This window comes from Diabrotica undecimpunctata, chromosome 2, assembly GCF_040954645.1.
Source record: "Diabrotica undecimpunctata isolate CICGRU chromosome 2, icDiaUnde3, whole genome shotgun sequence".
In the NCBI taxonomy this organism is placed as follows: Eukaryota; Metazoa; Arthropoda; class Insecta; order Coleoptera; family Chrysomelidae; genus Diabrotica; species Diabrotica undecimpunctata.
Window position 1 is genome coordinate 10,452,698 of NC_092804.1, and position 27,715 is coordinate 10,480,412.

The 27,715-nt window shown below is 31.3% G+C and overlaps 1 protein-coding gene across 2 annotated transcripts in view; it reads left to right on the plus strand.

Moving 5' to 3' along the window:
* Positions 1-27,715, plus strand: part of LOC140434177 (uncharacterized) — a 929,087-nt gene that overhangs the window by 116,544 nt on the left and 784,828 nt on the right. The window lies entirely within an intron of this gene.

Genomic DNA, 27,715 nt, shown 5'->3' on the forward strand with positions numbered 1-27,715 from the left:
GAGACAAGTCCTTAATGAAAAATGATTAAAATTAAGTTGGATACAAACAAAATATTTAGAATATTCTTTTAAATATGATATTTCAATTCCAGATAGAGTAGTTGGCTTGAATAGACAAGAACTCAAAAAAGATGATAATTTTCGGCTTTTAGGATCGGTATTACCGTTTTATTTATCATACTTCAATTAAAGATAAAGGAAAGAGGCAAATTGAATGATGTGTGATAAAAAAGGTACGAAGAAAACTAAAAGGTAATTGTATAGGACTGCTTTTAGACCAGCTATGATGTATGGTACTGAATGTAGGGCAGTAAAAAAGGGGATGAACAGAAATTGCATGTTTTTGAAAAACCATAATCTCAGAGAAAAAGCGGAGAGGTACTTAGTCCCTGGAAGAGAACAGAAAAGTTTACAGGAAAATAATTAGAGAAGCCGATCCCACATAGAGAAAGCTAACGAGAATAATAATGTTAATGAATGTTCTAGAAATAAAAATAATAAGAAGAACCTCTAAATCTTAATAAAAAAATTACCTAATCAAAAAAAATTAAAACAATATCTATATATCTAATAAAAAAGCATCACTAGCATATCAAAATAAAAAAACACAAGTCAGAAATTAATTTTACCTACATAATCTCAAAAGAAAAAATAATTACATTTCTAATAAAACTATAATAGCCAGCTTAATCCTAAAATGTGAATATCATCCGCTTTGTACCAATACCACAGTAGATTGCTACTCTGCTAATAAATTTTTTAGCGATATACTGTGTCACAATACCTCAATTGTCATTTTAAAAAACATGAAACCCGCCAATTTTTAAATTGGGACCCACCCACCAACCAATCACGCCAAACCTAGGCTGTACATTATAGTGTAGTCTGTCACAAATAAAATAATCAAACGAAACTTAATTCCGCAATATCAATTCTGTCAAAAGTAACGACAGAATTGTTCGTTTACAAGCTTTCAATTTTATTTTATTATCTTTAACTTTCGTTTGCATTTATTCTTAGTAATTTTAAATTAAGTTGGTTACTTAGTTTTAAAGTTTAGTTTTAGTTACCTATTGTAGCAAAGAATTTTTTTTATTATTTAAAGAAACAAAGTCGCATCCACCCAAAGGTTATTAGCGACATTCCTGTAACATTTGTAATAATATTAAATTTAACATTTGTAACAATCAATCAGTGTAATAATTATTTACAATTTGTGAACAATTAAACATTTGTAACAATTAATTAAGTTAAATTTTGTGTAACATATTTATACATTTTAAGTAACCTAATAAATTGTTCGGAACTAAACTTTTGTTGAGGAGTGCTTTCAGGTTATTTGGCAAATTGTAAGACTGTCTTTGATTTACATATTTAGGACAGTCTATCAAGAAGTGCTTTATACTGTCTACTGTATTGCATGTTTTGCATTTTGGAGGTTCACTATTTGAGAAGAGATAGGCATGAGTATACCTGCAGTATCCAAGTCGTAGACGTGTAATAATAGTTTGGCATCTTCTACTTCTGGCTGTATCAAAGAATTTTTGTGTTGTGCTTGTAAAAAAACTAAACATGCTGAATTCTTATATTGTTCCGTTGTGTACAAATTATGGAAAAATTACAAAAAAGATGATGATAGTAAGTTGTCAAATAGTATGTTGTCAGGAAGCAAACAATAAAGGTATTAAACATTTGTTTCTGAAAATATCAGTGTAATAAATATTATGTAATTAGTTTATAACTAATTACATAATTATTAGTAACTGTTTTATCTTAAACAACAAATAAATATACGTATATCTAGAAAAAACTGTGCATTTTTTATATATCCGTTTATTTTTTAATAATACATGTGAGTATATTATTTCATCGGAAAATAATAAGATATTTTTCAGTAAAATTTAATAGTAACGAAATGGCACGCAAGAGGCGCTAAATGGATGAAATTAATAATTGTCCATTTGAATTTCCCGCCAAATGATGATTAGTTATGACAACACCCGCAAGTGGTACTAACGAACGTAAATTATACATTGAGTTGCCTATCTATTCCTATATACTATTTTATGTATCTATGCACACAATCTTTCAAAGAAAACATACAAAAAAGACATCATACTATACGTCATCATAACTATCAACTCTCAGAAAATACACACAGAACTTAATATAAAGGACTTAAATGATCATTTTAGATCACAGGGCTTGATGCTAAATTAACTGTATGGTCTATATCTTAAGTCTTACCGCGATTAACGTATTAAAAGTTCCAGAAAATAAACGTTTTTAAATATAACGTATACTCTGCCTGCACATTTTATGTGTTTTAAATTTAAATTACATTCAATGTGGGTGTACAGATTAAAATACAGATTTAACAACGCTGTTAGTTACACTGGTTTAGCCAGGACAGTTTTACAAGCTGCACTAAGTTCAAACAATTATCCAAACAAAGGGACTGTGTAGAATGCACCATTAGTTTTACAATATGCAGCATGCCCCTACAAGATTTGGTCGAGTTTCAACATGTTAGGAGTGTACAGAGGTTGTTCACAATTTGCACATTATTGGGATTTCTGGTATACGTGTATTTGGTTGTCTTAAAATAAACTGCATGCTAACGACATATTTTTATAGACTGATATAACTATTCACAAAGTTTTATAGCATGCAAAATTCAAAATAGAACACTTTATATTTATCACAATTTAAATCTAGATAGGTATATCTGGACCTGAATATTAAAAGGGCGAAACTTCATTTTCGTTGTTTTGAGTAATAAGCAATTTAAGTTTCAGGAAAAGTAAAATGTTAATTTTAAAATTAGTTAAAATAGATTTTTCATTACTAATAATGGAATTTTATATAAAATAAAAGTAGTATTTTTTATTATTAAATATTGTGTTTTCAAATGTTTAGTAAGTTTGAATTTTGAAGGAGTTTGGTCGTTTAAAAATTAAAAAAAATAGTAATTTTTCTTGGAGATTGGCCCTAGAATAAAATATATATTATATTTTGCAAAATTCATTTATTTAAGTATTTAAAAAATAACAGAGCATAAAAAAACAAAATTTTTGTAGTTTTACTGTGTTTCTTCCTCTAAAGCACGATAGTCATCGGCATCTAATGTTGAGAAACGTTTTAATTAGTGGCGCACTCAGGGGAGGAGTTTTGGGGGTTAAAACCCCAAGAGCCCTATTCCGATACTGTTACTCACACATTTTAAGGACTCAAAATGGAGGTAGCATCATAAGAAAAAATTCGTTGACCAACCAAAACCCCCCTCCCCTAGAGGCAAATTCTAGGTGCGCTACTGGTTTTAACTATTTAAAATACATTTAGTTATGATTACTTATGTACGACAATAACTACATTAAATCATCACATTTTTGGTTCGCTATTGGTAGTTGTTCAAGGTTTAAAAGTTTTACCAACTTAGAATATGTAAGATTATCTCGATTTCGCATGAATCCCCTTCTGAGATCCACTTTTTAAAACCATCATTATTAACGTCAGTTTTGTACAAAAGTTGATATAAAAGATTTTTTTGAAACTTTTATTTGTTTGATTTGTATCCACAGTACCAAATCCCTTTCTTCATTTTTTTCTTTGCACTAAATCTTTTTTTAGGACATCTCCATAATTTAAAAATTCTTCTTGGCCAATTTAAAATACACTAAATTTGTTTTTTTTATAACTGCTTTTATAAAATTTGTCCAGTCATGTGGCACCTCGATTTTTATGGCAGTTTTTTTAGCTTTTCAATGGATGCATGTATCGTATAGGCCTCCATATGGGTGTGCCCTGGCTCCATAAAGTAGTGGTTTATCTCAAATAATGAGTTTGTGTCTGGTAGCTCCTTTAAAATTTTGCAGAACATTGTAACAACATAAATGTTTCTATTCTGGCCAAAACATGAATTGCTGTAGAAATTATGAGTTTTAATGTGTTTTAAAGAAATAAATAAAACAAACTTTCTTAAAAAACCTCCACGTCCTGCTATAGCTTCGTTCCATAAAATCAACATGCCAATTGCCAACACATTCATTGCCAATGTGATCTGTTTTATAAAGAGTTAAATTGTAGACCCACAGTTGTCTTATAGAACGATACACCATTTCTCAAGAAGGGGGTCAGCAAACATTTTTCCAAATCCAATGAAACAGTCACATAACTTGGATCTAATTTCTTTCTTTCTTTATCTTTCTTCTTATTTTCATAGTAGCTTTGAGATATTTCCAAATGGTTATTTAAATCTTGTTCTATTGTAATCTTTTCGTGTACCACATTTTCTGTAAGGTTTGTTTTATTATAATGTGCCTTAAGGCGAAGATTTATTTCATCACACTTCGCACACGTATCATTTACAGGATGATAAAAAGCAAGATTAAATTCTTCATTAAATATTTTTCTGTACTGAAATTTTTTTGAGCAAAGCAACTTTAATTTTTTTGCAGTTTTCAGTATAAAGACTATACATACTTGAAATATTCAAATCGGGGCTAAGATAATGCCTAGAAGATTTTTTACGGGAATTTTTTTCTCTACAATCACTCTTATCTTTTTAATAGAAATGTCATAGGTGATTAAGTACATGATTTGACAAACTTCTGATCGATTTCTGGTAAAATCATTTAAAAAAATGTTTTATAGGAGAAGATCTGCCTTAAATTTTCTCTGGTGGCAGCCTTTGCTTATCTTTGAGTTTTTTTTCACACTTTCCGCTAAAACTTAATCTTGAGCATTTCTGCTTAATTTGTAAAAGCGCGAATCCCCTTTTTAGTTTTATATTTCTTGTCTTTACGTTTTTGTTACTGTTTTTTTAAGTTGTTTTCAATCTTGAATACGTTTCACTCGTTTCCTTTTTTTTATTTTTTTTTTCCACTGTAACTGTTAAAATCGGCTTATCCTCTTCTATCGTTTTCATCAAGACTATAATTAAGATCTCGATTATCAGAAACGTCCTCGTTTCCTACTACTTTCTGATTAAAAAAAAAAAATAAGAAAATAGTATAAGTGAAAAAAAAAAAATTTTAAGCTTGTAAGAATGTTAAAGACACAAATTAGTATGTTACAAGCCGAAAATTAAAATTAAAAAATCGTCAACCATTCATACAAGAAGAAGCCTTTTTTGTTTGCGAGATAATTTTCTCTTCTTTTTATATTTTCTTAATCTTCGTTTGACCACTACCAGGTCTCTTAAATTTGTCCCTTTTCTTTGTTGATTGTAATTCTTGAAAATGATTTTTACAATTTTCTAATCCAATACCGTCTACTATTTTTGCTTGCTATGTATTAATCTTAATTGGTTTGAAAGTATATAATATCAAGATATAGTAAATAAACATTACTACAATAGTAATATAAAAATATATAATAGCACTAGTATTATAATATAGCAATTCAATACAATAGAAGCACAATTTAATTTAGAGGTAAATTTTTTGTAAACACAAATGGTTATTAGCAAATAAGCACACAAAATATTCCTAAAGAATCACTTTCTTCACTTATATTTCTCTCTCAATTTCTATCTCCACTAGGTCTTCTGTAGTATACTCGTTAATTATATTTTTTTTATATTAAAAGTTATCTATAGTTTATCTATCTATATAAATTATCTATAGTTTATATTTTCTTATATTAAACTCATAACTGTAATCTAAAACGCATGCAAGAAAGCCACGTATGTCGTGGATAACATCGAGACGAAGTTTTATATAAACGTTAAAATCAAACAATGCTTCTCTATTCCTCAGTCACTTTGTAACTTCAAATTTTCCTTCTCTTTCTCTTTCCAGGAACTTGGAACTCATCGATTTATCCTAGAACTAGAAATTCTTCGTGTACGTTGATCATAGTTGAATTTGTACTTGGAATCACTTTTAATAAAATATATAAGTGAACCCCGTTCGATAATAGTTTCAACTAATTAAGTATTTCAAGTTATAATAAATTATTTTGCGAATCTCAGCTGAATTAATAATCTGTCCTATACACACATTGTTTATGCTCCAGTAATTGCCATTAGTGGTTTCCAAATTCCAGCATCGATGATAAATATGTATTTCAATAATCAATAGTTTATGTGGCTACAACATGTAAATGCTTTGTTTAAAATATTATACATTTATATTTAATTTTATCAATTTTTATTAGAAATAAGTACAGGCATTTACGACTATTATAGTTACAAGAGCAGTATAAAAGTCTAACGTCAAATTTATTATTATATTTAAAAAATAATTTTTAAAAATCTATTGTTACGTATTTTACAACTTACTGACATAAAAGATTCAGAAACTCTTTTCTTGTTAGTACAAGATCTTACTGCAGGATCACTTGGTTCATGATGAATTTAATGAAATTTATATTTTACATACATTTAAGAAGAGGAAAATACATTAATTGGAAAAAACCGAAATTAAACACCGAATTAATCAGGAACGTAAAATTGTAGGATGCCTGATCTCCTTATGGCGAAATTGCAACATTTCCAAAAGGAACAAAAAAAGAATAGGGCAAACCATGGTTGAATCAATTCTTTTTTATGGCTCTGAAGTATGGACAATTAATGCAGACCTGAAAAGAAGATTGTTGCCAGTTGAAATGGATTATTTGAGAAGTGCTAGAACATTAAGGCTTAAAAGGAAGACCAACGAATCTATAAGAAATAACATGAATGCTACAGAAACGGTCATTGACAAATAGAAAGAAGAGGTTTAAAATGGTTTGGACACCTATTGAGAATGCCTGACGAGCGGTGGCCTAAAAACTTCACAGATGGAAGCCCCCAGAAGAAGAGAAAGAGGTAGACCTCGACACCCATGGAATGAAGAAAATAGAAGAGCGATTGAATTGAGAGGTTTGGAGGAGGAGCATGCTTTGGACCTGGAGGATTGGCGGAGAAGAAAGGGAACGGCGATAGCCGTCTCCAATATGTATTGTATGTACAAGTTTGATAATCCTGTAATATATATATATATATATATATATATATATATATATATATATATATATATAATATATATATATATATATATATATATATATATATATATATACATCGAATAAGAATACATTGATAACAGGTTGCAAGTCAAAAAGTGGCCGCAAATATTTTTAATTCAAATAAAAATAATTAATTTTTTTAATAAAATACGCTGCTTATCACGTATATACATATTTTTTATATTAAATTTAAGGTAATTTTTTTATTTTTTAATACGATGATGTAAGGGTTGCTAGCTGCTATAGTGTATTTTTATGTATGAGAGTGTAATAAAATAATAAATTATGTATGCAAATCCCTAAACTGTTGATACGGGTGACTCAATGAAAAACAGATATTTGTCAACAAGTTTACAGAAGTATATAGGAAAACAATTTTAAATTGAGTATGACCACCAGGTATAAAGGTTGGAGCAGAATAGAATACAATAGTTGTAAGGCTTACTAATCCCTAAATAAGGTTGCCAGTGTCGGAGTGATGGAGGTTAACAGGTACTAATGAATTTGCAAGAAATGTAAGATGTTTATTTTATTGGTTATATATAACCAATAAAAGTTTAATAAGTACCTACCTATTTGCAAAATAAAGTTTAATTCTTTAGATAAAATAAAACGTTTTATTTTATCTATTTGCAAAATAAAGTTTAATTCTTTGCCTATTTGCAAAATAAAGTTTAATTCTTTAGATAAAATAAAACGTTTTATTTTATCTGAAATGAGTGCATTCCACGAAGTAAGGGTTTCAACAATCAAACATTTAATTCTTTAATTCCAGGAATCGACAGTAATTGACTAGATAATTACCTTCTAAACTTATTCCACAGAAAATATGATAGTGGGTTTTTCCATTTTGTATATAGGAAGGTCCAAGTGGCCTATTCAAAATTCTTAACAGTTCACTAAAAGTAGGTACTTCAGTTGCAAGGTGCAGTTTATTGTGTATACTAGTGTTATGGAAAATTTGGAAGTCCGTGTAAACGCCGAAAAATTGGTCCTCTAACAGTTAATGAAAAAACATTAATATTTAATTGTTTTAAATCATTTACAGACAAACGTTTATGTGAAAGTGTTGATGAGACCGTTGAGTTAGTTAGCAGTACACTTGGTGTTGGGAAATCTACGATTTACAGAGTTATTAAAGAAGAGAAATGTGGTAGTTTTCAAATGCCACGTAATGCTCCAGGGAAACCAAAATTTCAAATAGAATATCATTTTAAAGAAGGACTTCGACGGAAAGTGCATGAATTCTTCTTTAGACAAGAATTTCCAACATTGGATAAAGTTCTTGTCTCAGTTCGAGATGATAAGGATTACCCAGAAATGAGTCGAAGTACGTTATGGAAACTTTTAAAAGAAATAGGCTTCCGCTGGAAAAAGAATCCCAGAAAGTCTATTTTATTAGAAAGAAGCGATATTGTCATATGGAGAATACATTTTCTAAGAACCATAAAGGAAATGAGAAACCAAAAAAGAAAAATATTTTATCTTGATGAAACACATGGATCAACGAGGGTAATACACCAAATAAATTTTGGCAGGATGAAACTGTTACAAGTCAAAGGCACGATTTTGTAAATAACTTATCTACTGGTTTAAACCCACCATCAGGAAAGGGACGCAGGCTGATAATAGTACACATTGGCAGTTCAGACGGTTTTGTTGAAGGTAGTTTATTAACTTTTGAATCAACTCGTACCGGTGACTACCATGAAGACATAAACGCTGATGTCTTTCAAGAATGGTTTCAAGAATTTCAAGAACAAATGATAGATCTTCTTCCTAAGAACTGTGTAATAGTAATGGATAATGCAAGTTATCACTCCAGACTTATAGAAGGACTGCCCACAACCAAGTGGTTAAAAAAAGACTTGCAGAATTGGCTGAGTACAAAAAATATTACGTACCATCCCCGATCTATAAGAAAAGAACTTTATTCGTTGTGTGTCCTTCATAAAGAAAAATTTAAAAAATACAAAATTGATGAAATTGCCAAAAATCGTGGAATGACAGTACTTAGATCCCCACCATATCATTGTGAATTAAACCCGATTGAACTGGTATGGGCACAGATAAAGAGTGAAGTTTCAAGAAAAAATACCACTTTTAAAATTCATGATGTTAAGCAGTTGTTTTTGGAGGCCGTAAATAATGTAAAACCTGAAAACTGGGAAAAGGCAGTAAATCACACTATTAAAGAAGAGGAAAAAATGTGGAAGCTGGACAATATTACTGATAAAATGATCGAGCCAGTTATTATAAATCTTGGTTCTAAAAGTTCATCTTCTGAATCTGATTTGGATTTGTAACAAGTAGCTGTAAGTTTTATATTAATATTTTTATTCATCTATTTAACATACCTTAGACGGTTTTAAAAACTCTTTTTCTCTTTTGTAATTTTTAAAAATTAAAAAGAATGTGAATTTTTTAAAACCCTTTTTAATGTAGGCCAGTCAGTTCTAATATAGTGTGTGATAAAAGAGGTCACTTTTGTTTACATACACATAACACTTTATAACACTGAAATAATTCATTTATTTTTTACAATTATTCAAAGTAATTTTTCAATTATTCTTGAGCACGCCCATGGAGTGGTCGGAGCTACCAGTTAAAAATATGCTAATTACTCTCTCGTTCATAAAAATAAACTATAAATACGCGAGTTATCAAAGATAAAGTAAAAGACAGCTAGCGCGCAACGCTACTGGATGACCAAGAAATAATATGTATATTATTATAGAGTAAGTGCTACATTTGTAGACACACGGACATATTAAGCTAACACAATCCTGAGATCTTTTCCTTGTAGCACTATTACGCCGAGAAGTAAAAAGTTGATTAAAATAAATATGCGAAAACTTGTTTAGTTAATTTAATTGACAATTAAGTCACTCCACTGTAAATCGATTATTTGTATTAGAACATCACAGTGCCACGGATGTGTTTCTTTTTAGATTTTTTTGCTCGTAAAACCTATCATAAACACAATTCTAATTTAATAGACCATTGTAACTTCACAAAAGGCTTCAATTATTAATGATAATTCAAAAGTTTGTATTTCAAAAATGTGTGTATTTCATATTATTTTAATAAACAAAACATATTTTTAAGGTAAGTTTTGCTTCGGACGTGCTTTTCAGCAGAAATCAGTCACAAATTCAACACCATGCGCTCAGTATGTGTCCAGTATATCAAATAATTCTAGCGATTAGGTACCCGTGTATATACAAGCCTGATGCTTACTGTGTATCTATCGACGTATGCCTTAAAAACTCACGCAAGTGACACTTCAATTGGGTTTAGCTCTAACTTTGTCATTTTTTCTATTTCTTTTAAAAGTTTTTTTATTTGTTGATATACTGATAACCTATTCTCCTATTTAACTATTATATATACAAGCTATACGCTCCTGAAGAAGCTGGAGCTGAAGCTGTTTCACTTTCCTTTTTGTGTGGGGGATCATTCCATTCTGGGTTTGGTTTTACAGTTTCTGGTGTGACTTTGCTGTTTTAACTACTTTTCCTTATTCTTTTCTCTCTTTGATTGTCCTTTCTCTATGTCTAATTTCAATAATACTTAAGTATTCTTCTACTTGTTGTCTTTATCTCAGTTTGAGGTCTGCCTCCAATTCTTTTACTAGGTGGTATCCATTTCGTTATAAATTTTAACGGATTGCTCTTCTCTCTTCTAATAACGTGTCCATAACATACTAATTCTTTGTGCGTTTATTGCTCTATCTATTATTTCTTGGCCCATCCATTCTTGTATTTCGTGACTTATCCATTTTTTTTGCATCTTCTTCGTTTTCACTCTTTGGTCCCAGTATTATTCTGAAAATCTTTCTCTTAAAAATTTTTAATTGCTCCTCTTCTCTTACTCTTAACGTAAATGTTTTTGCAGCATATACTACTATTGGTATTATGGTCGTTTTGTAGATTTTCATTTTTGTGTTTTGACTTTTTCCTTTTATCTCTAAACATTTTTTTATTTCTATATAACGCTGTATTTCCCGCTTGAATTCTTCTTTTTATATCTATACTGTACCGATAAGACTACCAAAGAAAATTGAAATACTATTATATAAATAATACCTTAATCAACAATGGGAGCTTATCGTCTATGCTTCGCCTAACTCAGTCTCTCAAGAGTGAATTCGTCTTGTCTTAAACTATGAATTAAACAATGAACCCTGAGCTGGTAGCAAATAAGACAATTATTTAATTAATTATATTTATTAAACACATAAAACATAATATTTAAATCGCAGTGACACTGTCAAAACAACCCTGTCTAATGCTTTACATTAAATAAATTTGTAACTGATACTTGTGGCATCGATGGGCTGCTTGCTTCTAATTAGATGTTTATGTTGGATGTCCTGCCTCCAGATCCAGATTATGTGGAAAGGTCTTACATAAAGCTGCTGTTATTTTCCATAAACTAATCAATAAATTATTATATAAAGTTCCAGAAATATCCCATAAACCAGAATATTAAATAGCCTGTATTAGAGAAACTTCAAAGGGGGTTAACTTCCTTGCCAATTATTTTACCAAAGTTACAATAAAACAAATAGCAAATGGTAAGGATAAAATTAAATAGAATTAAAATTAGCTAAATTTTGTTAGATTTCTACATACATAAAATTGAAAACGTGGTTTCGAAAGAAGTAAGGTTATGAATATTGAAAATGCTGTCAGAATTATAGAATATAGATTAGAATGAAAGTACTCACCGCAAAAGAATTCTGCAGACGATGAAATAAAGCTTATAATAATTTCTGCCTTCTTTTATAAATTTCAATTACAGACAAAAAATGGTATTCCACCAAAGGGTTAACGGACATGGAAGAGATTAAGAAATTGTTGACCTAGATGAGGCAAGAAATTAAAGAAGATATATCCTGAAAAACAAAACAGAAATTAAAGATGAAATCAAGGATATGAAAAACCAACTGAAAAATAAAAAGCGGAAACTTAAGCAAAACAAAGTTGAAACAGAAAATTTAAAGAGAAGTAGAAAAGAAAGAAATAAAAATGGGAGAAAGGAAACTAAGAACCCCAAAAAACATTAACACTCATGGAGAATAGATTAGATAAGCTCGATACAGAAAAAAAAATTAATCATAGCAGAAATTAAGGTAGACCTAAAAGATGAAGGGAGACTGAGCAGACATAGAAAAAAAAATGCAAAAAGAGCTTAAACTGAAAATAGAAATTAAATTTAATTATGTATCAGTTTTTCAAAAAATTGTACTGCTAGTTTATCGTCCATTTTTACTAAGTATTCCCGTTTTAATTCAAAATAGACAACAATCAAAACAAATAAAAGCAAACAAAATTGCGTACACGTTTATAAAATGTTTTAAAATATGATATTCCCAGCTCTCTCCTGCTGGATTTCTATCCTGCATATCCTTTTTTATTCCCAAAGGATATCTATATACTACTGACTATCTGATTGTGCAAATGCAAAATTGAAATGTTAAGTTAAAATGAGGTTGAACTTTACTCGTGTATTTTGTATTTTCATTTCCTTTTCTTCGGAAAAGTTCTTGTCGCTACAAAGTAACCGTGAATGTTGTGGGTTTTCACATAATATATTTTAGTCTCAATTGAGTGTAATATAGAAATTGCAGATGTGATTTATATTATATCACTTTATTCCTAACTTTGTGTAGCTTTCTTTTGTAGTACACAGACATGAGATAAGAAAGTAAAAATAGGTTAATCGTGTACCGCTTTACGATAAAATCTTGATTTGATGATTCTAACCACCCTTTTAGCTTTTTTTTTATCGCTGCAGTCGTGTTTTTGTAGATATTTTTGACTGACTATTTCAATAGACTATTTTTAACTGGATAAAACCTCATAGCGACGCCATGTTTCCTACTGACAAAACTTCTGACAACGACATTAAGGCGTTATCAATGTTGGACATATATAATGAATCCAAGCGAAAAATCAAAGTTTGGATACCAGTCAGGTAAAGAAATCAAAAAATTGGTTTCGGAAAATGTCCCATTAAACACGCAGTGGTTCAGAAGCTCTATTTAAACCCAATTTTCGGAGTTCCTATGGGTGAGAAATTTTACGCTTGAAAGACGTACTACCATAACGGATCTAGCTAAAATTCTCGATGATTACGCTTTCAACATAAAAAAAGCAATGGCGAAGACTATAAAGACTCGTCTGTAAAGTCAACGTAGAATACTACAGCAAAAATGGTACAAGAAAAATATATGCAAGTACGGCATAAAAATCGACCCTTTCATAGATATATCTTTCAAAATGTGCAAGATTGGAAAGAGATACCAAGCGGAGGCAGCTTCAAAGTGTTTAAGATAAAAAAAAACTCCGTTCAAAAGCATTATCTACCGAAACACTATTAAAAATCATTCAAAGCTACGACAAGAAAACCCCCGATTGAGCACAAAAAAAGTTTTTTCAGCTTTGCTCATTTGAACTTGCTTTTATGTTCATTTTGATGTTATGGGAGAATTTACGGGCCGCATAAAATATAACAGCATTTTTCCAAAACAAATTAAGGCGGTTCGAGAAGATTGGCAAGCAGAAAATGGCTGGTAAGAAATTCATGAAACGAAAATGTATGCCCAGATTATTTTTAAAATTAATGGGAAAAAGGGGGCCAAAGAATCAATCACAGACTCTTTCTTACCGTTCATTCCAACTGAAATGAGGGATCTTGGTTAAAAAACTATCTACTTGGAATCAACACCATATCTACGTGGAAAAAATTGAAATAGATATAAAAAAACATATAATAACAAACCATTCTCATCGATCTTCAACTGTGTCAGCCTTGTTCAAGCAAGGTCTTTCTGAACACGAGTTAATTAAATTAACGGGTCACTCAAATGCAAGCTCTTTAAAACCATATCTGCAGCTGGATTCCAGTCACCACCAGAAGTTGATCGATAATCTCAGAACAACAAATGAAGCTGGACCTTCGAGTTCCCAAATACTACAGGTCAATAAAACACAAAATACTATACCTTACAATAATTTTACATTGTTGCTGCCCACCATTCAATTATTGTTTAAATTTTTTTAAATTTAATCCTAATAATTTTTTTTTATTTTTATATTTGTTATTTTGTATCTCTATTAACTTTTAATCTGAAAAATCTTTTTATTTCAATTAAGTTCTTGCTTACAAAGAGATCAACTTTTACAAAATTACAAAACGGCATTACCCAATATTTTATAGCCCTTCTAATTTATTCCATTTGGTAAATGGTCGAATCGAAATACTGGCTTAAATTAGAACGGAATGAAAACTTAATCGGTTGACGCCAAAAAGTCATCCGAGCTGGAACAAAATCTTTTGTTCGACATTGTTTTGGGCAAAAAGTGAATTCCATTTATAAATTCAGGGAACTCTTTGTGAGTTTCTATCTCAATAATAATCTTAATTGAATATTACTTGTTTTAAAAGATACTTTGATAGGTTTGAAGGAGGAGTTTTAAGTTGTCTTCTATTAGAAATGTGTTAAAATTTTAAATCATATTTTTTACAGTCAAATCTCAAATTAGGAACGTAACATTAAAAGTCCATTTAGAAAGATACATTATATGTACCCATTTCACATTGTAAAAATGATTAGTAGTTATTCACTATTTTTATATGAGTACAAACTCGAATGATGTAATTCAAGGATGCATAAGCATACAAATATGAGTACGTTCAAACGAGAATTCATTTGGATCTGTATCTATTCATCCTGCACTCGATTCGTTTTGTGACGGTACATTAAAGTCCGGCATTTTTCGGTGCGTGCTGACTCTTAACGTAAACATGCTCGCCACATTCGACGGATAGATGCCATACAATCCCTCGTACGTTCACTATTCACGAACATGAACTTCATGTATGAGTAATTTCATTTCAACTATGCAAGTTGGAGCAACAGCCAGAGCAGCAGTAAGAGAACATGCAGGTAGAAAAAGCAAACTGCGCATAAAGACAAAAATGAGACATAAACAGCATCATACTTCCAATAACCACATATGCATCTCTCGCATGGGAACACATAAGTAAATCAAACAAAAAAAAATACAAGCAGCCCACAATAACATCCTCAGAGAAACGTCAAATGTACCCAGATACGTCGCTGAATGGTTCTCTTTAGAGAACTACAACAAGTAAGAATGATAGATAAAATATCAGAAAAAGCCAGAATTAGGTTTACAGAAGTAGGGAATCACCCAAGCCCGATTCTGCGAGAGATAATAATATATAATGCGTTCTGTCGATGGAAGTCTTCTTCTTCAGGTTCCGTCTCCTATCGGAGGTTGGAAATGATCATCGCTATTTTAATTTTATTGGCCGTTCTTCTGAATAATTCTAATGAGCTGCAACCGAACCACTCTCTCAAATTTCTTAGCCAGGATATTTTGCGTCGTCCTGGATTTCTCTTTCGTTGTATCTTTCCTTGCATAACTAACCTAAGTAATACGTACTTCTCGCTCCTCATTATATGACCCAGATATTGAATCTTTCTAATTTTAATAGTTTTTATGGCTTCACATTCTTTCTTCATTCTTTGTAACACCTCTATATTTGTTACTTTTTCAGTCCACGATATTCTGTGGATTATCCTGTAGCACTACATCTCAAAGGAGTTTCATTTTTTGATTTTAGACTGTTTTATTGTCCACGCTTCCATGCCGTATAGTAAAGTAGAAAAAACGTAACAACGTAGCATTCTTTTGCGGATCGCTAGATTAAGGTTCCGGTTGCAAAATAAGTTCTTCAATTTTATGAACGTGTTTCTTGCCATTTCTATTCTAGATCTGTTATTTTTTTTTGTTTGATCTTTATCTTTGGTTAGCCACGTTCCTAAATATTTGTTGTTACTCTTTCGTTCTTTGTATTATTGATGATCAGAATATCTACCTTTTGTGTGTTTTTTTTGAGAATATCATTGATTTCGTTTTCTTGAGATTCATTTGCAGTCCGTACCCTTTACATGTTGTATTATGTACTGTAGACCTTCCGCGTCACTTGCAAATATGACCGTATCGTCCTCATATCTAATATTTGTAATGCTATTTCCGTTGACCAAAATACCTTCCACAATATCCAATCAAGCTTCTTGAAATATCATTTCAGTATAGACGTTGTATAAGAACCTCCTTGTCGAACTCCTCTAAGTATACTTACTTCCTCTGTCAGTTCTCCTTCAACTCTTATTCTTGCTTTCTAATTTTAATACATATTCGATATAATTTGTAGATCTCTACTATCTATGTTTTGGTATTAAGAATACTTAAAAAACTTTTTATGTTGAACTCTGTCAAAAGCTTTTTTAAAGTCTATAAAGCAAGCATATATTATGTCCTGATTCATACCTAGACATCGTTGTGTCAGATCATTATGTACAAAGTACAAAGTATCAAGTACAAAAGACCAAAACAGCAAATCCTGGCAAATACATAAAGTCTAGATAATTCGTAGCTTTACCAACAAAAGAAGTCCCAGCACGCAGCAGTAGAAATTTGGACAACAAAAAAAATTAAAAAACACTAGGTAACAAAAAGGCGACATATCCAAAAAAATCAACAAAACCCCAAAAACCGGGGCACAAAGGGCCCACATCCTCAGTTTGGCGACTCGGTGCCCCAAGGGGCACCGAGTCGCCAAACTAGGTGCAGCCCGGAGCAGAGACACGAGGGCCGAGCAAGCAATTTCAATTTGATGATACTAGAGAAAACATGATAAGAGCGCCTCATATAAGAGAGCTATAGGGGGGCAAGGGATGACCAGGAGTATTGGAGTGCGGCGGAGTGGTTACTGATAACGCGAATCAATACACCTCGCTCCAATGAATTGCAACAGCCAAATGTCATTCTAAGGGTTGTGCCCTGTGATTCTTGTGTAAGGTGAAGTCTCTCAGACTGGGTTAGTCAAATTGCTTACAATTGCTTACAATCTTTCAAGTTGGTCAGTTCACCCATCTCGATTTGGCTTAAATCTTACAGGCATATTAATTCTATACTATATATACTATAAAATATGATGATTGAACTGAACAAATTTTAGCCTTCTCGGACCAAAATAGCGTCCAAAATTTGTTGCTGAATTTTATAAATTTTTATTGCATAGCGGGCTCTATAATTTATTTTCTTTTTATCGATGAATGCATTTATTAACAAGGTTTAAATCTTTTAAATCCGTGAGGAACTTTAAAAACCGTGTTTTAACTTTGACAGTTATTTGACGTTCGACGTCGATAATTTATTACACTGAATTTAAATAATGTTCACGTTTCATTTTTTAACTCTTTATACAAGAAATATGTTTGTGTGTTTAATATTTATTATTTGAAACTGCTTTTAATTTTAAAACATTTTAAAACTAGCATATTTACAAACAAATATAAATCATCGTTTAAATATAATTTTACAAAAATCAAACGACTTTTAATTTGTAAATTCCAACAGATAAAATATACAAATTGGTAATAGAGTATTTATGAGAATAAAATTGTGGTGGATAAACAAATAACATACCTTTATTAAACATTCATTTCGTTGTCACTAGTTTTGAAAGTAAATGATTTTTTGTAACGGTTTGGTTTACAAAATCCACAAGGAAAATAATTCCTGCAGCTGGCTGTATACCACGAATTACAAAAAAGAGGTTAAATCTTTGTAAATGGGTATATTTAAAAAACCCTTAAAAGGGCTACATCAAAAACACGAACGTTTTCGGAACAACAGTTCCATCATCAGGTTAAAAATACAGGATAACATGCCTGAGCCACTAAAATATTAGGGTAAAAACCCACCCTTTAAAATATATAAAGTTACCTAAGATTGTACATAATGTTATTATTATTATTGGATGTTTAATATTTTAATTAAACTTTACTTCAGGTAACATACACTCATGCTTGAAGTGAGTTCCAGCGTCCGGAGAGTAAACCTCTTCAAACGGACTTTACCAGCTGAAGGATGGTATATACATACATTGGTACATTGATACATACATTTACATACTTCTCTAACATCATTCAAGGGTAGAATGGGGCCGTTATTATCACGTTCCTGTTCAAAATAATGAATCAAAGAAGCTACCATCTCTTTACAACGACTATTTAAATTCTTACGTGACATTTTTGAAATAAAACACACTAATTTTGTTCTGAAAAGAACAGATTTTATTAAATAGGTAAAAATATAAAACAAGAGCTATTCACTTTAAAATTCAAAATAATAAAGTACAAAAAGTGTTAACACCGCAATTGTCAAATAAGTGTTACCAATTTATGCCAAAATATCACCTTCATTCGATTACAGTTACAGTGTGCTCCGAACAAATGTTCTTCATAAAAACGCTTTATAGGGCATTTATACAAATTAAATGATACATATTATTGTGTATTTCTTTAAGTTAACATTAATAGAAATCTTTAAATATTATTTCTACGCGTATATAATAAAATATGTCTAGTGGCTGTAATGCCAGTGTACTCGGCAAAGTGATTTTAAAAAAGAACACATACCTCCTAAATATTTCGTGTTGGTATCATGTGACCTCACGGGCTATGACGTGGATGACGTGCAACGGTAAGAAAATTAGGTGAAGTATATCTGTACAACATCGACATATATTATTCTCTATATTATAAAATCTTTGAAACCTATTCTAAAAAAGCATATAGTTTTAATTACTTACCAATCTCTGAAACTCTTATCATTGTCACCAATTAGGTTACCGCAATAAACTCACTCTTTTACGACGACTATCAAAAGCTCTCCACTAAGCTACAAAAAATTTATGACATTCCTTAACCTATTTAAAATTGACTTTATGTGTCATATAAAATCCTCTTCAAAATGGATTAGACACAATGTACACACATTGAACGACAAGTTTGAAATAGAGCAATTAATAAAACTTTTGTCCAAGTTTTATAGAGATAATTTCGCGTAACGGTGAACTGTTTTACATTTTAATTTAGTAGAACTTTTCTCGGGATTCGGTATTCGGCGTACTAGCGTTAATATTATGTTTTTAAAAATTTTCTGATATAAACTTAAAAAACACAACTTGTGATTTATTTTACAACGATTTACATTGTAAATGTTGCATAATATTCAAAATAAAGTAAAATATAAATTGACGATAAGATAAAAATTTAAACAAAACTTTTAGTCTTATATTGTTTATTTATTTAAATTAACGTGCATCTGACTAGTATGGTCATCACAACGAGTTATTTTTTCGATAAGTATATGTCTGATTCAAAAAGTCGTATTAAATTGGTGACATTTTGGATGTGGAGATGTAAATAATGTAAAGAAGTAACTTTATTCCTTTGAAAACACACTGGACAAATAGACGGAATTATACATATAACAAAACAAACTGGATTTCGGACCGACAGATTGGCATGCATTTTCTTTGTTTTATACAATTGAAAAGAACGCTGCTCAAAACTAAGAAGTCATCTTTGATTTTTATTAATGTTAGGAAAGCCTCTAATAATGCACGTTTGTAGAAATGTAAGAATTTAGTACAGCTGTTTAAGTAGTATACCAAGAGACACCTGTACAAGAATACAAGAAACAAATATGGAGGTTCATAAGCAACCAACGGAAAGAAATGAAAGAATTTAAGAAATACAATAACACATCAGCAAACAAATGGGAAAGTTACCTAACAGAACTGTTTATAGGAAAGGAAAATAATAATCAATACAATAACGTACCTGAATTAAGACATGAAACAGAAATCAGTTTTCAGGAAGTAGAAATAGCCATAAATTCACTCAAAAATGAAAAGTCTCCAGGACCAGACAAAATAACCAACGAGCTTCTAAAACACGGAGTGGAAAATATAACCCTAGAGATGACAAAACTTATACAAATATATACAAAAACTAATATTGCTCTGCAAGATACCAGATTCACGGAGAAACAGCATAATGATACCATTGTTTAAGGAAGGAGATAAAGAAGCCCCCACAATTATAGAGGTATAAATCTATTGAACACCGCACCTAAGCTTACCACAAAAGTCCTAACCAACAAAATCAATAAAATAACAACTTTATCAGATGAATGAAAAGATTTAGATCCGAAAGATCCTGCGTAGACGCCGTATTTGTACTAAGACAAATTACAGAAAAGGCCATCACACAGCATATCTGTTTTATAGACCTGACAAAGTCTTTCGATCGCATCTAAGTCGAAGACGTCTTACACCTACTGTATAAAAGAAACACACCAATCAATATTATACAAACCATCGAAAACATCTACTTCCATAATCGAATACAGGTAAAGATAAATGGAAAACTAACACAGTGTATATCAGTACAAAGCGGAGTCAGAGGTGACTCATTAAGCCCACTTCTCTTTAATATAATAATGGACGAAATAATACAAGCAGTACGTAAAGGCCATGGTTACAGAATGGGGAACAAAAAAATCCGAACATTATGTTAAGCAGACGACTCCGCATTAATCGCCAAGACAGAAGACGAGCTCCAAATATTAACACACATCTTCAATACAACAGCCAAGACATACAATATGATAATATCAGCAGAAAAAACCAAATGTATGACAACATCTAAATGTACGATGTAAAATCGAATACCCACAGTACGAATGTAAATACCCACTACGATGTAAAATCGAAATTGATGGAAAAATAATAAAGCAGGAAGCAAGGTTTAAATATCTGGGAATAGACCATAACTAGTTACGAAGATCTTAAAAAAGAAATATGACAACAAAGCTTAAGAGCAAGTAAAGCGGCGAGATCTCTTAATGACACAATCTCGACGAACAAACATCTAAGACAAGACACAAAAACAAGAATCTATAAAGCAGCAATTAAACATATCTTAACATACACGACGAAGACAAGACCTGAAACATCTAAAACGAGACGACTACTAGAAACAACAGAGATGAAAATACTTCGACGAATATCAGGAAAAAGTCTATTGGATAGGGAGAGAAGCGAAAACTAAGAAGAGTGTGTAATATAGAAGACATAAATGGATGGATGACAAAACGGAAACAGTAGTGGAACGAACACATTAGTAGAATGGCAGAGGATAGTACGAATAGCACGAGATAAGTCACCAAATGGAACAAGAAGTATTGACAGACCAAGTAAAAGATGGTGCGATAATATAAACAACTTAGGAGGCTAATATTAAAGAAGAAACAGGCTTTAAAGTCTACATACAAGAAGAAATAAGAAGGAAAAGTAGCAGTAGTATGCCAAAACTTAAAGTGAGTAATTAACAAAATATCGTTTATTATCGTTTTTTAGAAAACTGTTGTATTCTATTGTAGTAGTAAAAAGAAATAATAAAATAATAATTTTCAATTACCGACAATCAATATTTATTTATTTACACCACATAATGTGTTAATAACAAATAAGAGAATTACTTATTGTACTATATGAAAATATTTTGAGGAAATGAATTCTAGAAAATTAGGCAGTCAATTAGAAAATGTTGAAAACTTCCACATGTAAATATAAATTAGTTTAAAGTTAATTTAAATTGTTTCGATAGAACTATATTAAATACAATAAACAACGCGAATAATACAAATATTTACTACAATGCGTAAAATTATAACAACTGAAATATATCTTTTTAATTAATACGGAAAATCTTATAAATTAATATACCCACCCACTATTTATAATAATTCTTCGTTTTTATTGACAAAAGTTTGCAGCAGTAATTTTATTTGAGCTGTTAATAGTCTGACCTAGGAATTTTGTGTTGGTTTCCGAGTATAAATTATTATTTTATATAACAAAATTTTAATATTTATATTAAAATTGTTTTTGTTTCATTTATTATGTTTGTCAAATTATAACTTCTACTGTTATAACTCATATTTCTACAAATCAAATATAAATCGTTTATAAAAATTACTTTAAATGTATTTCATTACAAAGTTGTATATTTTGTTTACTCCTATTTCAGGAAATCTGCAACCAATACACAAATGTATATATAAATTATGTGCAATAATTTCGAAAACGTTGGATGAGCAAAATAAAATAGTTCGATATTAATTAAATAAACTTGCATTGAATGTATACCTTTCGGCAAGAGACAAATAAATAAATACACAAGGGCATTAATAAATTTAATATTTAGTACGTGTTTTTGCAGCAAATATGTTTTAAACGTGTTTTTGTTTATTATTTTAAAAATACAGCGCTGTTATGTCGTCCTAAAATTAATTTATTTTGTATTTTAAATCCTTAAACTCAAATTCCGGGAAACTTCAATACCATGCAATATAAAATTTAAATATTGAAATTTTTAGATGAAATCTATGGACGTACTATTTAGATATATCAACACCTTAATATTATAAAATATTTATTTAAAAATCTACGTCATTTTTCATTCGGTATGAAATTAAAAATATTAGCACCATTCTTCTTCTTACGATGACTATCCGTTCCGGATGTTGGCGATCAGCATAGCTATCCAAACTTAACTTGCAGCTATTTGATATAGTCTGGTTGTAGATGTATTAAACCACTTCCCAGGGTTTTGAAGCCAAGGTATTTTTCTTCTCCCTGGACTTTTTTTTCCGAATACCTTGTTCTGAAGAATAAGTTGCAATAAGCCATATCTTTGTTCATTTTTCATAACATGGGCAAGATATTCTACTTTGTGCTCTTTGATTGTGTTACTAATCTTGAATTCCTTGTCCATTCTACGTATTACCTTAATATTAGTCACACGATCCACCCATGAAATTCGTAAGATGCGCCTTTAACACCACATCTCGAAGGCTTCAAACTTTCCTAAAGAAGCTTGAGAGAGCATCCATGCCTCTTCTCCGCATAATAATGTAGAAATTACTTAGCATCTGATGATAGAGATTTTGGTACTAAGTGATGAATCGTGACTTCTGAAAAAAGACTTCATCTTTACGAACGCTGATCTTGCTTTCCCTATGCGTTGTTTTATTTCAGTAGAATGTTAGTACCAAGATATGCGTAGCTGTTAACCCTGTCAATTGGCTGTTGATTTACCAAAATATGTGTATTTATTATTTCGCGCTTACTAACTACCCTGTTTTTTGTTTTGTTCATATTGAGATCCAGCACATATCATCGACTTATATCTGATATGCGCGACATTATTGCTTGTAAACCATCTAGGCTATCTGCAAAAACTACTGCATCGTCAGCATATTTAATGTTGTTTAGACGCACCCCGTTAACTAAGACGAATTTCTGTAGTTGTCCCAGTGCTTGCTCGAAGATACGCTCCGAGTACATGTTAAACAGCACTGGAGACATAATACATCCTTGTCTTACTCCTCTATCTATTGAGATTGTCTCTGTCAAGTGGCCATCTACTTTAATGTTGGCAGTTTGGTTGTAATATAAATTATATATAATTCGCAAATCTCTGTCATTCAAGCCCTTTTCGAGATACTTTCAAGATGGATATGAGCTTGTCATGTTTTACTCTATCAAATGCCTTTTTATTGTCGTTAAAAGAAATATATACATTACAGTTGACATCCCTGCACCTCTGGATGAGCACTTGTATAGCGAATAGAGCTTCTTGGGTATCGCGGAAATTCATCCGCGATACTTGGGTATCCAAATTGTGTCCATGACATTTGTTCTTCACATTTTTTATATATTTTGTTAGATATCACTTTTAATAACATTTTAAATAATTGGCTCATTAGTTTGCAGTATCTTCATACGCCTTTTGAACATGTACATGCACCACAGTCTCCTTTTAGCTAACACGTTTCAAATAGAAGCTAAAACCGCCATGCTAGAACAGGCAAACATAAGTCATATGATAGTTTACTTATTATTTAAGGACCACTCATACTTTGAGGTTGAGTTGAGTGAGGGCCAGTGAAAAGAAGCCGGGTTTTATCAGCTTTTCTCCCCACTTCTAGAATTTGAAACACTCTATAACAGATGTGTAAACTTCATACAGTAGCAGTATGAAGTGTATCACCAACCAGCGGCGGCCGGCCAGGTGAAGTAGGTGAAGGTGAGGTTCACCAAAAAAATATAATTAAATTGAGACAAATAAATAAAAAATGAAAACAACATTATTATATCTAAATTCTGAAATCAATTATTTATTCTCTTTTAATTAATCTAAAAATTAAAAAAAGACAACTAGCTTTATTAGCGGTACGTACTTGACGGTCAAGTCCTGACCTGTGTCACTAGCCCTGTATAATAGGATTCAGGAAGAGGTGAATATAATTTTTGAAATTAGAAATCCATCTGCATCAGCGTTCACGGTTGCCATGGCAACATGACGTCAGCCTATCCTTAGTGATAGCTGACAAAACTGGTGCGGTGCAGTTCTGCTTAAAAATATATTATTCGTCTTCACCCACTGTTGGATGTGTATGTGGTATTCCTATTTTTCGGAAATTTCTCTAAGCGACAATATTATGAAATTTAGTCCATTATATAGATATTTTTATATAGTATAGTGTATAGTATAGTACTCATTAGTTTAGTTTAGTCACAGTATTAATTTTATTTGTTTAGTGCACTTTATTAATACATTTCTCTGTGGTTTGTTTCGGATTTCGGATATAAAGTGTTCTCGTGGATTTCGTTTGGACAAAAATAATTTTAGAGAGACATGAATCCAATTATTGACTTCTTCTTCTTCTTCTTTCTATGCCGTCTCCATTAACGGAGGTTGGCGACCACATTTCTAAAAATTTCTCTGTCTTTTGCAACGTGGAATAAATCGTCTGCAGTCATGTTTGTCCACTGTCAAATATTTCGCAGCTATGATGTCCTCTTTCTACCTATTCCCTTTTTGCCATCGACTCTACCCTGCATGATGACCTGCAGAAGACTATATTAAATGGTGGCTAAATTAATGACTTGGTGTGTAATATATTAGAGACTCCATTTAGGCATTGGAAAAATGAAGATAAAAGGGATGTTCTTTTACATTGTCGACCAACCAGTATTTTAAACATCTGCGTCTGATCCAGAGTGGTCGGCTGCAATCAGCATCTGACTTAGAGTGGGCGGCTGAATCGAAACTCACCAACCCGTCTTAGCAGGCGTGGTGTTTTAATCGCCAAAAAACCCTCAATGAAATGTCGAGGTTCAGAACTAAAACACCCCAGGCAAGCAGAACGATTCGTATCTAGTATAAGTGCCCTAAAAAACTGTTTTCAAGTTATTAGGGCCCTAAAATCTATACATTTTTTTAATGAATTTTTAATGAGATTTGGGCGCGAAGTAGGTACCAAAACTTCTTTTGGCTCCGGCAAGCTTTCCTCATCTTCACCACTTTTTTAGGCCACGAGCCGCCGCTGTCACCAACGTCTTAACAACCTGCGCGACCTGCGGAAATGCACAATCTCGTTCATAATTTACACCTCTCCATGCTAAACTCTGCAAACTCCTCAACTTAAAATAGCGTAACAGCTTGTTGCCAGTTACTCTCCTGGTCAACGCACCATGTTACATATCTTTACTTTCCTCCTTATATAGTGATACAACTCTATTTCTTCAACATTTCTTTCTTAACACAGCTCTCTATATTTTTATTTCTTTAACCATAATACGCCTCTTTACTACATTCATTATATTACTTTATAAAAGTATCTTCACTTGCGAAAAAATCTAGTTTTTGTAAATTTTGTAAAATGTAAATTTTATAACCTCATAAATCTCTTAAATTTTTTGTAACCTAAACACCGTCGGACTATCGTTTTATTTACATGTTACTGTCATCAGGTGCCACCAATCACGCACCTCGATGTGCATCGCCCTTCCTTCTGGAACTTATAATTAAATTTAATTGGTTGAGAAATGAAAAAGTTTCATATAAAAGTTAATTTATCTTTAAATATGGGACATTTTCGGATCTCAAAGTCAGTGTATAGTGTGGTTTTACCCGTCTAGGGTAGGTCCCTAGAGCACTTTGCTCGAAGGGCTCTGCTAATTTTCTAAGACTATGAAGCTGAGTTTTTTTCTTCTTAGAAAACCTGTGTTTTATTTCCACCACGTAAATAAACCATAAAGGCATTGTCTTTTTCAAGACAATGCCACAATAAGTGCGTACCAGCTAACTACGCAATATTGCAACATATTGCACAATAGTTAGAAAAATTAATAAACATAAAAACTTGCACCAAGATGCTATCATTATTTCATACGTTTATTAATTACACCGGAGACGACATTACCCGAAGTGGTAATCTGATCTAACATCTGCATGTTTCTATTTCTCATCAACAGGATTTAATAGCCGGCCGTAACATATTTTATTGCTTGTGAATAAGAAACTGTAAGTTAGAAATCACATACTCGTATTTTTTTGTCCTTCTATTTTTACTAAAAGCTTTCTTATCACTCGAGTATAAAAAACGTTATTACCTTTAATCTACAAATTAAAAAACCATAAAAAAAGATCGTTAAGATCGTTGTTTTTCTCTTACTATAATTCCCTATAAATTTACGCATTTTTGCAGTCACAAGACACTCTCAGGTTCTTGGTTGGGACGGTCATATCCCTCTTTATTTATGTGTACATTTTCTTGTCCCAGTTTGGACAGCCTATTACGTGCTGCATAAGGTTACATATTTTGCTTTCACCACTTAATGTCGTGCATACTAGACAACTTATTTTCAATATAAATTGTAAAAGTGTTTGTAAAATCAACTATGCTCGAATAAAAATACTCACAATCTACTATTACTTCAATACCTTACTTCGACGAAGATTAAGACAAAGACGAGAATATCTGTCGGAAATAAAGATCCTCCCGAATATGAGTAGACAAAGTAACCACAAAAAAAAGTGATTAAAGATCTTTACTGTTTTATACGTAGTTCCTTTTTTTATTATTTTAGAAGTTTAAGTTTAAGATAGATATCGTAATTGGTGTTTCATCTAAAGTTCATATCAATGCAATGGCATCAATAATTTGCCAAGAAACAATTTGGTTCCTTGTCTATTTACGAAATTCTTCAAGCAAAAACATATAGTTTTCGTTTATTCATGAACGACATGACTTTTCTGGATTCTAACAGTTTGATTTGTTGATCTTACCATGAAGACCATTTAAACAATGTACAGGATGTTTGCTAATTGGATTATTTGCAGTGATAATCAATAAAAGAAAAACAAATAATGTAAATTATAAAAATTTAATAAAAGTTTATATTAAACTGATAAATCAAATCACAATTTAAAACATTTCTGTTAGAAAAACTTTTATATGCTATCATCAAACCGATATAGATTCGAGCTTACGAAGAGACTCTGGAAAACATTTTGAAACCTTTCCACTGAATTAAGTTTCAACAGAGTAGATGTGAACATGCGGGAGATAAAGAAAAATCAGAAAAGCTCCAAGTAAGCTGTTGGATCCAAGAAAATATTGTACTATCAGCTTAAAGAAATCCTCATGTCAAGAGTGCAAACGTTAGCCACAACATTTAATACTCGGTATCAGCGATTTACTATTTTTTTAAATATAATGACAAGATTATAGGTTACTTTTGCAGTATTTTATTAATTACTAAGGATAACCTTGTCGTATAACCAAAATATTATAGAATTTATAATAGTGGATTACGAGACGGTTCTAAATACAGTCTTTAGAATATTAACATCCTTATTCTCTGTAATTGTTTCTCATCAAGAGTAAATAGG